General features: G+C 44.0%; 1 protein-coding gene across 1 annotated transcript in view; it reads right to left on the bottom strand.

The window, feature by feature from the left end:
• LOC115312043 overlaps nucleotides 1-15,605 on the bottom strand; it is a 39,676-nt gene that overhangs the window by 23,671 nt on the left and 400 nt on the right. The window lies entirely within an intron of this gene.

Genomic DNA, 15,605 nt, shown 5'->3' on the forward strand with positions numbered 1-15,605 from the left:
CCTCCACTAACTGCGGCCAACGTCTCTACAACTACAATATCTCCTTCTTAACCAATCGCACCGCAACAGTGGGTTTCGGACACTTCCGTTCCGACGCCTTCCAAACTATACCTAAATGAACCCCACAAGGATCAGTGATATCTCAACTACCCTTCAACATCGGCATGAAGGACCTACTGCTTCTGCTACAAACGATCCCCAACCTCCGACACGCCATATATGCGGATGACCTCACACTCTGGGTAGCTACGGGCTCCATAGGTGACCAGCAAGACGCCCTCCAAACTGCCAACTATGTAGCACAGCAATACCTGCAAGCACGGGGGCTGGAATGTGCCCCGAAAAATCCGCCTTACTTACACTACGCAAACGAACACCTGAACAGCGCGCCAACTTTACACCAGATCGGGAGCTCAGCATCAATAGTCAACCCGTCCTCAACGTACCCCACCTCCGAATTCTCGGGCTCACCATACCAACCATGCTCCAAGACGAATCGGGTGCCCAAACAATCAACCCCCTGCAACGTACTCTCATACAACTCGTGCACCTCATCCATCGCGTCTCTCACCTAAAATATTGTCTCCAAGAAACAGATACTCTTCGCCTCATACAAGCCATCCTTATCACCCGGATAGCATATGGTACTCTGTATCTATAGCCCTAAAAAACCCCGAACAAGTCAAACTGAACACTGCGATAAGGCAAGCCTACAAAACCGCACTGGGAGGGTCCCCAACACGGCAACAGAGAAACTACTACAGCTAGGCGTGCACAACATATGGGAAGAAATTCAAGAAGCGCATTGAACCTTACAACTTATGGCGAATTTCTCCGCAGATCTCGAGTGCTCCAAAAGCGCTTCATTTCGAGCGCGCATATTCCGCTCGCAGATCTGGCTCCAGTTGGTCATCCTCCGCTCGTAGATCTCTTGCAGCACCCGCTCCATGGAGTGACCCCAAACCCGCCGAACTTGCGTGGCTTGCACATGACGTCATTTCCGATGCCCTCCAGAGAAAAGAGGAAGAAGGAGCTCCCCTTTTATCAGGATCCTCCTTTGTGCCTCCCGGATTAGCACAGGCGTCACTATTCTCCTCCCAGAAGATTATAGAAGGCTCGCCATATTAAAGTTTATTCCTCCGCCTCCGCCTGGCGCTCCGAGATCATATGCGTGCTTTGAAAGGGCGGCTCGGTGGTTCGAAATGTGCTTAAAATGACCCACAGTACGGTGCAGACTTGGACGTAGTTCAACTACTCTACTCAAACTGCTGTAGTTCAACTACTTTTCCGAGTAACTTGGTAACTTTCAATTATAACTTTATTTGGTTAATTAGTAGTTTAATTTAACTACATTTTTCAGGTAACTTCTACTCAAATTACGAACTACTTCCGAAATCTAGTGCTAATTTTGCTCATCACAAAAGTTCAAGCGCAGAAATAAATAAGACACCGGCAGATGAAGTGGCATTCTCGAACACGGGGCTCCAGCCGTAGAAACTGCATCACAGGCGTCCTTGGGCCAAGGTGGCGACGAGCAGCCAAAACATAACACCGGCGCGCACGAACGCAGGCAGAGATGCTTAACAAGGCTTGGTCGGGTATCGAACTAACTCGGTAATGCACGCAGGCGCCGCGCCTCCAGCTGCAACCGTGAAAGACGGTGACACTCTGATGGTTGTTGTTGTTTTCATGTTGTCTGCCTTTAGTGAGTTCTGCCTCAAGCGGTTTGGGGGTCCCACGGGAGGCACCACTGGAATGACCTCGCAGCTGGGTGCCTGTTTCCATGGTCACCTCTTCGTCAGAGCATACTCTCCTGCATAGCCGGACTCCCCCGGTGCACAAACGGAGGCACGGATAATCTGTTCAGAGGAGGACGTTCCCGCTTCCAGCTGCAACTCTACGAGCAACGATGTTTGTTCACTTAAGTCTTCGCGTCCTTCCGACCTTCCACGCCAGGGAGACCTCCTCTTTGTTGAAAACGATTTACTTGTCAGGCTTGTCAGGACACCGTAGTCGCCGGCGAGGATTGCGAGTCACCCTTGGGAGATGCCTTTGTTGGATCCGCCGTTAGCGGCGAAGCATACTTTGTTTCAAAAAAATTTTTTTTCTTCACTAGCGTACCACTAGCACTGAAACGAGACGCGCATTCGTCCGGATAACCTCATCGTCGTGGCGCGAGATTTGAACCCTTGACGGTCCGGTGCACTCGCTCAGCGTACTCTTCGAACGTTGTGGGAATAAAGAAAGGCCTGTCATAAAAATCTCGACTTGCCAAAGAAAAAAGAAAAAAAGGAGAGGTTGTTATAAAAGACCCTCTAGGGCCTTGGCAAATCTCACATGTTTCGTCATGTACAACTAAAATGCCGACACTCCCGTACCCGACCCTGCATGGCCTGTTTCTGGCTATGGAGGGTCGTGTAGATTCCTGTGTGCACTCTTGGAGGACGCTTCCTCTCCCTCTCTCTGCTGACATTAGCGGGCGTTATGCTGCAGCTTAGAGCCGAGCTAGGTCACGTAAGCTTCTCGCCGTAGTTCCTTCGGCTGCCACTCGCGGCTGCAGATGGGGGAAAAGCCTCGACTTTTGCTTTGCGACTATGCAGCAGAAACACCAGTATTTTTTAATGAAGGAAATAATTTCTCTATCATTTGAAACATGATAAACTGCGTAAATATGACGAGATGTATATTCTTTTAATTTTAAAATCGTTGCACCCCCTCTTAAAGACTCTCTTTTGGTGTTGTACAGGCTGTCCACCCTAGTACTCACTGCGCGACGCGAAGGCAGCTGGTGGGTCGGAGAGCTTAAGGCTATCTGAAGCAAAATCTTCAATCCTGCATCTTCAACAATGTTCAGTGGCCGGCTAGCGGAAACAAGCCAAGACAAGCTTTCTTTTTTCAGAGAAAGTGGACCCGAGGAGAAGGCGTCAATTGTTGTCTGCGTTTTTGAACATGATCCTTGCTGCAGCGGCGTACTTAGGTGCTGCGCTGGCAGGTGATATTGAAGCGAACATACGCTTTCACAGTATGAAAACACCTTTTTGCAGATGACTTCCTTCGAGAGAAATACTTGAAAGCTGGAGTTTGTTTTGAACCCAAACTTTCTAGCGAGATTGCAATTCATACTCGTGAACTCGTCCATGTTTACGGGCCAGAACTGAAACAATTAACAATGGTGTTCTTAGCCGCCCAGCTTGTTCGTCTGCTTGTTTGTCTGGCTTGGACCGGATGTGCAAAAGATCCTCAACACGTGACGTCCTGCGGTCGCGCGGAAATCAGTTGCAGGCCCGGCTGGTTTGTCTGGCCTCGGCAGAACTGCAATGCACATTCTCTATCACGTGACGTTTCGCGAACGCGAGAATTGAACCTTGCCCATAGCACCTGGCTCGAAACGGAAAACTGCTCGAGACAGAGCGGCCGAATGAACTCCATGCAGAATTTTTCTTGGGGAGGAGAGGGGGGGGGGGGGGGGGGGGGCGGCATTGGTCACCCCTAGTTCGTGCAGGTCCTCCAGGATAGAGCCGTGCGTGCATCCGATTGACCTCCTTTTAGGTACCAATTGAAAAACCGATTAACCGGGTAAAAAATTTATTGCGATGAAAGCATTAATCGATTAATCGGAAGGTAAATCGATCAATTGACCAGCCCTAGAATGATGTAACTTAACATAATTCTTTTGTATTTTTTTTTTTGTTTATGGTAGCATTTTAGATTTGTTTAAATATGATAATGCGACGGCAGCAGTAGCCCGTTCACGCCCGCTTGCGTCCCATCGGTGAGAGAAGTCTCGCGTTCTGACCTTCGCGCACCGCATCTTCGCCGAGAAATGTTCGGGCGTCGCAAGCACCAGGTTGTGGTGATCGTTGCCCGCCTTAAAGACCGACCAACGAAACCATTTTCCGCAAGGTAGGAAAATGGCCCTCGCGCCCTCCTCTTTTCACACTCTCCCAAAAATCACGTGACGGCAGGGGCTCGTTTCGTGTCGGCTTTTTCTGTAGAGATAATCCTCAAAAACCGCGAAATGATTGGCTAGCTGCGAGCGCCACAACGACCTTGAGACGTCCAGGTGTCTTCCCTCGTTAACGCGGGCACGCTCAATCCGCGAGATTGAGGAAGCCAGCGCGACCGAACGCTTTTTCCCATGAGCTACAGGTCCGAGGCCGCTCGGTCGGTGAAGATCGAGGGGTCTTGGTATGCTGGGTTCGTTCCAGCAGCCGCTCTCTGGCATCGCGCGGCTGCTGAAACCATTCCCGTCTCTGCAAGAGGATTGACTTGCGCAATAAAGGGTTCAGGTCGTCGATAATACTTTTGTTTCCGAAACTTATAAATCAAGTGGCTTTCCCTAATCTCTTTATTACTGTTTGAAACACATCTCCTCTCATAGGTTGTTCATCCCATTTTGGACTCTTTTACGTATTTATTCGTCCTTACCTCTGCTTGATGACTGTTTTATAACTTGATAAAGACCTTTAAATATTGGCGCGGGCTTACGCGATCAACACTGTCCCGGATTTATTCAAAATTGGAAAGATTAGCGTCAGGAGGTGTTGAAGAAGCAAACCGTAATTCTTTTGCTCCTAATGAAGATGGCACAATCGTAAGATCGGTTTATGCTTCACTTGCCTCCACAGCGCCCCATCGTTTGCACTATCGCAACTTCTCAGTGACATAGCTGTATACCACGTATTACTGATGGTTACTATAGATGTGGCCCCATAGGCTTTCCCGTTATCTGCGAGTCGACTTTTTAACGACCGGCGACTCTCCTGAGTGAGAATAAATATTATCACCTTCCCACAACATCCACACTTTTCTCTCTCCCCCCTCCCCTTCCTTTTCCGAGTTGGGGAAATATCAGGCCACTCCAGGAAGCAGCCTGCAGATTGCGCTTTTCGGCTACTCATTCTCAACATATTCGAACGTGGAAGTAAACACATTGCATGAACGACGTCCAGTTTATTTGCAACCTAAATAATGTGGCTCTACTGTTGGGGACCAATCGATTTCATCATCAGTCATTTTTTGTTACGACTTCATGGTGAAAGTATCTTTGTCGTGATGCCACAAAAGTGGTCGATTCAAAGGAAGAAATAGATCCTCGTATTTATTTTGCGGAAATACCCGCTCCTGTGACGCTCTAGTGCGCAAGGTCAACGCACCCGAGGCAGTGCATAATACTTTAAAACTCTCGTTGACGATGAAATATTTTTGGGAAGTGCGTAAAATTGTTTACACCACAAAAGCATACCGAAAGACAACAAAATATCGCAATGGCTAAAAAAAAAATAAAAAAAATCAGCTTGCGAAAACCGTTACTTTCCTCTCTCTCTCTGTTTTTTTTTTTTTTTTTCGCGCCACTACAAAAGATAGCGGCCGAGCAACGAAATTCTATCAAACCTCGCTTCTTGGAGGAAGGACAGTAGGCTATATGGTAGTGAATCTGCCAGGGAGTTTGTAGAAATAATAGGCGACCATTGAACCTCGCCTTCTGCACAAATCATGCCCGGGATATTTCCATTTTCGTTCCACACGATTCGAAGGCAAAACGCTGGAAGAATTCATGTGCACTAACATGCTGCTTCTAAAAGAAATTACCAGATTTATAGTGCATGTCAATTTAGATGTAAATAGTTTAATCACTGTGCACAAACATTCGCGGCCTGGAGGATGGCATGGAAGCATGGCGGAAAGCAGCCTGCTGAAAATAGAAGTCTCTGTTGCATTGCACTGGTGTGAAGAATTATTACGTATTTTTGTCTTATTTCCGTGCCAAAACAAAAAGAGCGTTTAGAAACCAAACCCTGCGCGTTTTGAGGAGCGCCGAAAGGACATATAAAACCGGGACAACCAGAGCTTGTCCTGGTTCCTTGTCTGTTCGGAGCCTTTCAAAAGGGGATGAAAAATTATGAACTGACTGACCCGACTTACCACATTAGAGCAGTTCATTTCCATTGCGACAGGCTGTCTTCAAGCGCCTTGCATAGTCTAGCTTGTACTGGTCCCTTTTTATTTTCGGTTCCTTTCAATACGTGGGCTCTAAGCCACAGGACCAAACTGCCATTTCATTAGCTGCGGAAGCGGAGAAGTGGAAATGCAACAAAAGGAAAGATTCGCCCACGTTATTTGGGGCCTATAGAAAAGCGGACCGGATAGAAGGGGGCCAAAATCTCTTTCAAGAAACACACAATCTTCTCTTCAATTCTGTCTAACAATTTGATGTGAAGGTGTACTTGGCTATGGCATTATTCATTTAGGAATCAAGCGAAACTTTGTATCGGATCATTATACGTCTACGTTCACTCCCATTCGATGCTTATCATGTTTTCGAGTATGTACACGGGGTGGTTTTCAGCGGTAGTTTTTTAATTTGATTGCCCACCATAGTGCGAGCCAGAATTAACGCACTACGGCCGCGGGCCGTCGCGCTCTTCTCCTTCTCCGTACCAATATACAATCAAAGACGCGGGCGGTGCCGTCAATCGTGCTGGCGTCGGGAACCAGTAAGTCTGACCCTTGAAATGCAGGCGTGACGCAAAACCCCGAGGCGTCTCGTTTGCCCACTTACGTTCTTCCCAGGCGGCTTAGATGGTCGTTTAGAGGGGACTATCTTCTGAACGGATCCAAGTTACTCGAGCAAGCTCGCATTCTGCTCGCAAAGCCCGGCCGCTAAGGAAAGGTAACGGACGGTGGTTCGAGAGGCGTGCAACCCTTGCCTGCTTGGTCCTCCCAACCACTTCTCCGCTTCCTTAAATTTTGAATGTTGTAGGTTGGTCCAGTAGCTTAGAGCTAACTTTTTGAAAAGAACCGAAAATAAAAACGAACCAGTACAAGCTGAACTATGCAGGACGCTCTAAGAGAGCCTGTCGTAATGAAAATGAACTGCTCTAATGTGGCAAGTCGAGTCAATGGGTTCATAATTTTCATCCCCTTTTGAAAGGCTCCGGAAAAACAAGAAACCAGGAAAAGCTGAGTGACGCAAGGCGCCTCGTATTGTTCAGGTTGTCCCGGTTTTTATGTCCTTTCGGCGCACCTCGAAACGCACAGTGTTCGGTTTCTAAACGCTGTTTTTATTTTCGCATAGAAATAAAACAAAAATACGTAATAATTTTTCACACCAGTGCAATGCAATAGAGACTTATATTTCCAGCAAGCTGCTTTACGCCATGCTTCCATGTCATCCAGGAGAGTCGCCGGTCGTTAAAAAGTCGACTAGCTCATAACGGGAAAGCCTATGGGGCCACATCTATAGTAACCATGAGTAAAATGTGGTATACAGCTATGTTACTGAGAAGTTCCGATAGTGCAAACGATGGGGCGTTGTGGAGGCAAGTGAAGCAAAGACCTATCTTACGTTTGTGCCGTCTTCATTAGAAGCAAGATTTTCAGTTTGCTTCTTCAACTCCTCCTGACGCCAATCTTTCCAATTTTGGGTAAATCTGGGACAGCGTTGATCTCGCAAGCCCGCGCCAATATTAAAGGTCTTTATCAATTTATCACACAGTCATCAAGCAGAGGTAAGGACGAATTAATACGTAAAAGAGTCCAAAATGGGATGAACAACCTATGAGAGATGTGTTTCAAACAGTAATGAAGAGATTATGGAAAGCCACTTGATTTATAAGTTTCAAAAATAAATGTATTATCAACGACCTGAACCCTTTATTGCGCAAGCCAATCCTTGTGCAGACACGGGAATGGTTCCAGCAGCCGCGCGATGCCAGAAAGCGGCTGCTGGAACGAACAAAGCATACCAAGACCCTTCGATCTCCACCGACCGAGCGGCCTCGGACCTGCAGCTCATGGGGAAAAAGCGTTCGGTCGCGCTGGCTTCCTCAATCTCGCGGATTGAGCGTGCCCGCGTCATTGAGGGTACACACCTGGACGTCCCAAGGTCGTTGTGGCGTTCGCAGCTAGCCGCTCATTTCGCGGTTTTTGAGGATTATCCCTACAGAAAAAGCCGACACGAAACGAGCCCCTGCCGTCACGTGATTTTTGGGAGAGTGTGAAAAGAGGAGGGCGCGAGGGCCATTTTCCTACCTTGAGGAAAATGGTTTCGTTGGTCGGTCTTTAAGGGGTGTCCAAACAGGACACTACAAGACTCACGACTCCGGCAAATCGTGAAAATTGAAGCGGACGCTTCTATTTTTACGGTCTGTCGGAGTCGTGAAAATGTTTGCAGGAGTCGTCAAAATTTTTACGATCACGACTGTTCTCCTCTTCAGATTGACGTCACACGCCACCTGCGTCTGGCTCACCTCGCCAACGCCCTCGCGTACCGCCGTCGCCTCGGCTCGAAGGCCAAGGAGGTCCGGCTTTGGGTGGATTTGGGACATTCCTGCGTCGAAGGGTGCGTTTCGCCCGCCTCGGATCTGCTTTCTTTGTCGAGATTCACTTTCGTCGTGATGGCGTCCGATGCGGTTCCGTATTCTGAGCGGAGGCCTTGAGCGATTAACCGACAGCCAACAGAGCGTGTGAGTGGCTCTCCGGACCCACGTGATAAGCAGAGCAAGGCCGCCGTGGAGGAAGCGAGGGGAAGATTTGACGGAGGGAAGTTTCCTCCCGGGAAGAATTGACGGAGGGAAATTTCCCTCCGACGGCCGGAAGCGGATCGCGGCAGAGCGCGGCACGATCTGCTGGAGTCGTGAGTTTTGTAGTGTCCTGTTTGGACACCCCTTTACTGGGTCTCCAAACCGAGTGCAATGTCGTCCCGGGTTGAAAATCGCAGTCGCGAGGATGCCGCCGACATCGCGCTCACGACGCCGTCAGAGCGGCCGCAGCCGCTGTCCTGAGAGCCGCCATTTCTCGATTGTACTCGCCTTGCCAACTTCTCATCACGAATGCTCCCTAGAGGAACGCAAATACTCTATGCGTACGCAGGCAATTTCCGAAAAATAGCGTAAACTAAAATATCGCACGCAAAGCACAGAACGTGGTTTACCCTCGCGTCGCGTACTGCCGTCACAGCGCTTTCATGAAGCGTGCTATATTTTTCTGTCGCGACGGCCGTAAAGCTTACAAAACGATAGCTTTTTATTACCCTAAACGCTTTATTTGGCATTTTAAAAAATCTGTTTGATAGAATGATTTAAATATTTTTTTGTTACCCCATGCAGAAAAAAATTACGCGTATTCAAATAAGTTAAGCAAATGTCTAATTACAGCTGGTAACGACAAGCCCATTTCAATTGTATGGACAAGTTGCTCCATACTACAACTTTGACACGATCTGCTTTTGTGAGCTATGAGTGCAATATTATACTTAAAGATATTAATACGATTGGGTTTATATTATATTAACACCACGGCATCGCAAAGCTGAGCAATCTATGTTTAAATTTGATATCTTTCGTGCTTTTAATGGTATTGTGATAGAATTGTCAGTATACACAGAAACTTTAATGGAGTAAATTTAAAGTACCATTCATTTACGGTATTTTTGTCAGCTGAAAGGGACAGGAATTAAGAGCCTTGTTCTATGAATGTATATTTACAAGCTTGCACTCTGACGCTTCATGTATCAAGAAAATTAATTACGGGCAACTCTTGACCTGGGAAATTGTATACCTCTCACTACCGCACAAATTAAAATTTTTTTCTTACATTATAGAAGCAGCTCTTCACATTGCCCAAGGCAAACGCTTAGAGTGCACTTTTAAGGCGTTAAGACTATCGAAAACAAACATAAGAATATCACTTTACGTTTGTATAACGATTCTCTATTCAGAGAATCTAGAATTTCATTTTGTTTATATTTCGGACCCCACAAAGAACCGTACTTTCTGGGTAAATATGATTTCCTTTGTCACATTGCAAAAGCCTTTTTCCGAAAACTGTGCTTCCTGGAACTTTTAGGATTCATGTGTGTTCTTTGGAATATACAGAGTGTTTTATTTTAATTCGAGCACATAAAAAAAACGGTGAAAGTTAGTTAACTGCCGGTTTTGCCATATATTTATCAGGCTTGATGGACATTAGATGCGAAGAATAATCTTTATGGTGATTGTTGTGTCTCGGCATTGAGATGACGTCAGACGGCTTAGTCTGTTCGAGGCGTCCACCGTGCAAGAATGACGTTTAAGCGCAGTTCACACATTGCAAGTGAGAGGGACGGAGACAGACAACACCGCTTTTTATGCCTCTTGCGACGTCTTAAAGCCAGCTCCGCAGCAGCGCATCCGGTCCTAAGACGTCTACGGAGGCTTAAAGATCGGTCTTGTCATTCTCCGTCCTGCTCGGTTGCAAGTGTGTGAACGGCGCTTCATGAACGTGCGCACTGCCCCAGCTCAAGGACAGTGCGGGAAGAAGAAAGAAATAGAATGAGGTAAGTAATAAAGGCGAAAATATAGAACTATCAAAGAGAAAGAAAATGATTAGTGAAAGCATACTTAGAACACAACATTTCAAAAAAGAAAGAAAAGGGATGAGGAAGAGCAAACGAAACCACACTGAAGAAGCATTAAAATTACTACTCAAGAAAAGAGGATTACAACTATTTACAACAATTGCGATGTGCAAAGTTCATTCACAATATTATACAAGCAATAATAACGCGCAACAATTTCTAGTTCAAAAGTCATATACACGTTCAAAAGTTCAACTGCTTCAACTGTTCAACATGGGACGCAAATGAGATCCTTTCAAAGAAACTTCTCCGAAGAAACTTAAGATTGCCTACTTCTAGGAATGCGGACGCATTCCTACACGCAGCGCATTCTTACGAGCAGCGCGCCATGTCTTCCTTTCACACACGGCGCTCCGGCGCACCGGTGGTGGGTACAGATTCTTCTGGCGTCGTACCACGCTCGAGGAGGAGAAGGAAAGAAGGAGGGAGAGAAGGAAAGAAGAAGGGGTGAGGAGGAAACTGGGGGAGGGCCCCCGGAAAATTTGTTGGGAAAAAAAAGAAGGGGAGTTGCAGTCGGGGAGGTCTTTTTTTTGTGGGTAGTTCGTTGTGGGGAAGCAGACGACGACTTTCAGAAGCACAGGAGCAATGAGCGTGCACTTTTCACATTGGGGCTATTTCTCAGCTTTTCAAGAGCGTACTAGATTAATATTTTTGATTTCGTAGAGCTGCTTTTTTAGCATTTGGAATTTGGGTTGTTTTGTTATTGTATTTCACAACGTGAATTATAGTTTTTTTTTTCGGGACTGGGTCAATCCTGTGTAAGAATTTAAAAGACCATAAGCGGGCAAGGCTCTATCAAGCGACGCACAAACACTGCGCTTTCAACTCTACGATATCTTGCTTTGGCCTTTTTCAATGGAAAACCGCAAGCGTGAGCAAAAAAGAGCATAAAATCTGTGTTGGCTCAGCAATTGTTTGCCGACCAAGCTGGGAGCGGCGACAAAAATCAAACAGCCGCTGAAACGCCACTTACATGAATAGGTTCGATGATAGCTCAACTGTCCTCACCTCTACAAAATTTTCTTCTTTTTTTTATTTTTTTAAGAAAAGGTTGTTTAAGTTTCCATTATGCGGCTTGGGCACGTGAGTTACACGGCAAAGGGGGACATAGTATAGGGGAAAACTTGTAGCGATCAGTCGTCTAGTTAAGTAAAATGAGTTAACTTTTTGATTATTGAAAACAAACGCATGACTCCAATTAGATGCAATCCAATACAATATAATACAAACTTTATTCTCACCACATATACATGTGGTGAATGGGAGGCCGGAGAAAAAGCTGCAGAAATGCAGCTAGACGAGCTCCGGACCCCCCACTCAGCAGCTATGAAGGAGCACAAAAACAAATCAAATGCGCCCAGAAATAAACAATGCAAATATAGTGCGCACATAAGGAATACATTCTTAAGTATTAAAATACAAATTGAGTATACTGCTGTTTGAAATTTTCACTACATCTATATTTTGATCACAATATTCATTCAACAAAAAAGGTAAAGCATAACGCATTGTTTGTTTTCTATAATTTGTCCTGCATTTCTGAATTTTCCAAGGTTGGTGATGTCTAGACGGGTAATAATTCTCTGTTTTTTTTTTAATTCAGATAGTTCAAGAATTGTACTAGAACGGCCGTATGTCGCATTTCTGTAAGCTATTGTTAAACGGTAGTTATAAATTTGCTGTATGTTAAGGATCTTATATAATTGAAACAATGATTCGGTGTGATCAATGTAAGAAACATCTGCTATTATTCGTATCACCTTTTTTGTAATAAATGTTTCATATTTATATTTAAATCAAACATATTTCCCCAGACGAGATTGCAATAACACAAATGTGAATAAAATAATGAGTTATATAAAACCCTTTTTACGCTTTTCGCTAGAACATGTCTATGTTTGTTCATAATTCCTACAGATTTACCCAGTTTAGAGCAGAGCCTTTTTACGTGGTTAGTCCAGAGCATATTATCACAAAAAATACTCCGAGTGTTTTAACACTATTTACATATTCAATGTGCAAGGACCCAAAGTTGAGAGGATTGTATAATCTATCGCTCGAACCACGTGGGCGAAATATTACTGCTTTTGTTTTTGAGACATTAATAGTTAAACAATTCACTTCAGCCGATGCTGTTAATTTTATAAGAAACACATTTGCTTTATTTACAAGACCCTCTTCGGATGAATCTGAAAAAAATACACTGGTGTCGTCTGCGTAGATAATATATTTGCAACTTGAATCGAGTTTCACTATGTCATTTATATATAACAAAAAAAGAAGTGGCTCGAGGATACTTCCCTGGGGAACTCCTGATAATATACTTAAAGGTGTCGATCTCTGATTTTTAATTTGAACAAATTGGGCGCCATGGTGTAAATATGACTTCATTAGTGTGAGTGGAAGGTCGCAAATATGCTATAAGAAAATAATTTATCTAGCAGGATTAAATGATTTATGCAATCAAAGGCTTCGCTGAAATCTAAAAAAGACCCAAGCGTCAAAATCTTGTCTTCAAAATTTCTAAGGATATGTTCTTTTTGGGCTAATAAGGCTGTTTCTGTTGATCTATGTTTTCGGAATCCAAATTGACAGTCAGTAATGAGCGAGTGCTTATCACAAAAAATAATAATGCGGGAGTGAATAATATTTTCTAACCCTTTTGAGAATACTGGAAGAATGAATATAGGACGGTAATTTCCTAACTCATTTTCGTTTCCTGATTTGAATAAAGCTACAACTTTCGCGGTTTCCATTTTTTTAGGAAAGATACCGGAAGATATTGCGAGGTTGTATATGTATGACATATATGGGGGCAATAATGTCTACTACATATTTTACGGGTTTAATTTGTAAATCATCCGCATCACGACTTTCCACTGTTACTCAGACACATAATAGAGGAACACACTTCAGTCTTATATGTGGGGTACATAAAGAGCGATTCCGAGATAGGCTTAATATTTTCTGACGGTTCATGATAATAAGAGTTGTTCCCGATATTCACAAAACGGTTGCTAAATACGTTTGCCAGGTTTGAGGCACTTAAGACCTCTCCATTATGTTTAAAATTTTCAAAACTTTCTGGCTTGTAAGACGTATTAAAAGCACTATTTATACGTTTCCATAATATATCGGACTTTTTTAGACATTCATCATCAAATAGACTCGAATAATAAATTCTTTTAGACTTTCTAATTTCCGCTGTTAATTGGTCTCTGTATTCTTTGCAATTGACTAATGCCACTGCCTCATGTGTCACAAGAAATGTTTTATAAAGTTTATATTTTATACGCGTCTTCTTAAGGAGTGCAGTGGTCATCCAAGGCTTTCGTTCTTTTCGGGCAAGTTTAATAGTTTTATTTGGAAAACAAGAAAAGTAAACCTGTTTAAATTTTTCCCAAAAGGCGTTATATGCACTATTCACGTCTTTTGAGTTCAGTACATCGGTCCAATCAATGGCTAATAATATCTACCTAAATGCGTCTAGTGTAAGTGGTGTAATGTTTTGGAAAGTCATAGAATTTGTGTCACGCTTATGTACCTCTCGTGTTGTGTCAGCTAGCATAAATAGGGGCAGATGGTCGCTAATATCTGAGCTTATTACGCCAGCTTTGTTCTTTTCCTTCTCATAGTTTGTAATAAAAAGATCAATTAATGTTGATGTAGAAAGTGTAGTGCGTGTGGGATGAGTAATTACATTAACAAAATTGTTCGTCGTTAAAAATAATAACAAGTCGGCCGCGTTGGGGCTATTTTCTAACAAATTAATATTTAAATCACCACCAATAAAAATAACATATTTGCTTTCGTTTGCATGACACAGCAGTTTATCTAGAAATGTCAAAAATAGTGCCACATTCCCGCTGGGCGGACGATATATAACAGCAAAAATATAAGTCCCGTTTTATACACAGTATTTCATAGTCGTCCGTAACCAGATGTGTATTTAGGAACATTTTCGAAATTATCACTCGCGACAAGCATAGCGACACCACCCCCCGCCCGGAAACACGAATTTGATAAAAATGATTATACTGGGGGAGAATAAAAAATCTGTTTCATCTCTGTACCAAGTTTCCGTGAACATTATAACATCGAACGAGCATTTACATGACTCAAAAAGAAACATAAGGTCGTCTATCTTAGATCTAGCTGATCTAACATTCAGGTGAAAAAGTTTCAAGAGTTTACTTGTTTTATTTCTTTCGTTACAAATATCTTGCAGAAGAAACAGATCGTTGTCTGCCCTTTCCTAGCACAAAAAAAAACAATAAAAAGAAAAACGCTTATCCTACAATTTTGGCTTGACAAATCTTGTCGAGATCACCCTCGTGTTCTATCAATACGATATCTGCGGTTTCAGATCTACGGGCCCAAATCTTGCTGTTTCGCACCCACACGTATTTCCATCCCGCGTCTCGCTTTTTTTTGCAGTCGCCTTTCCAAGTAGAGTCTCCAAGGTCGGGCACAAATGCTCGTTTACAAAGACCGCGGTGTCAGTCGATAATCCGAAGTCTTTGTTCGTGAGTCGCTTTTCCCTGGCTTTTGCAAGCACCTTTTCGCGTTTCTCTCTTGGTAAGAACTGCACGATAATATTTTCCTTGTTTAGTTTTAGTAACAAGCAAAATACGAGAGTACTTTGCTTGTTTAGATAATTGCTGAGCGTCATCGATAATCACTAAATTATTAATATTTGGGAACACATTGGGCGCGTAGAAAGCGTAGTAGTCCGGTAAATACACAACTCGTGCAACAGGTACAAGCCTGGGGCTAGAATAATAGACGGAAAAATCGCGCGGGAGTGTTATTTAACCGGTAGCCTTGTTCCTGCTGCACGAGTGGTGACTTTAGCGCACTGCTCCGCATATCACGCGCTCAAATTATTTCTACCAGTTACTGATTTAGTGATTTTCGATGACGCGCAGCATGTTTCTAATTGAAACCACTATCTATTTTTAATAATTAAAAGTTAATTGACAAATTTTACTTAATTAGCCGACTGATCCTTTCGATCAGCCTTCTACACTGTCCCCTTGGCCGTATAACTCACCTGCACAAACCGGATAAGTCTATATTTTAAGTCTCATTTATAAAAAATCTGTTAAGCTTAAAAAACACGTTGTAAAGTACCGAAGTCTTCTGTGCCAGGCGCTCGCCTGGGCTTTTCTTGCCGTTTACGACTGTAATGTACGCTTTGGTATTG

The sequence above is a fragment of the Ixodes scapularis genome, unplaced genomic scaffold, assembly GCF_016920785.2.
Source record: "Ixodes scapularis isolate PalLabHiFi unplaced genomic scaffold, ASM1692078v2 PGA_scaffold8__174_contigs__length_109621045, whole genome shotgun sequence".
NCBI lineage: Eukaryota > Metazoa > Arthropoda > Arachnida > Ixodida > Ixodidae > Ixodes > Ixodes scapularis.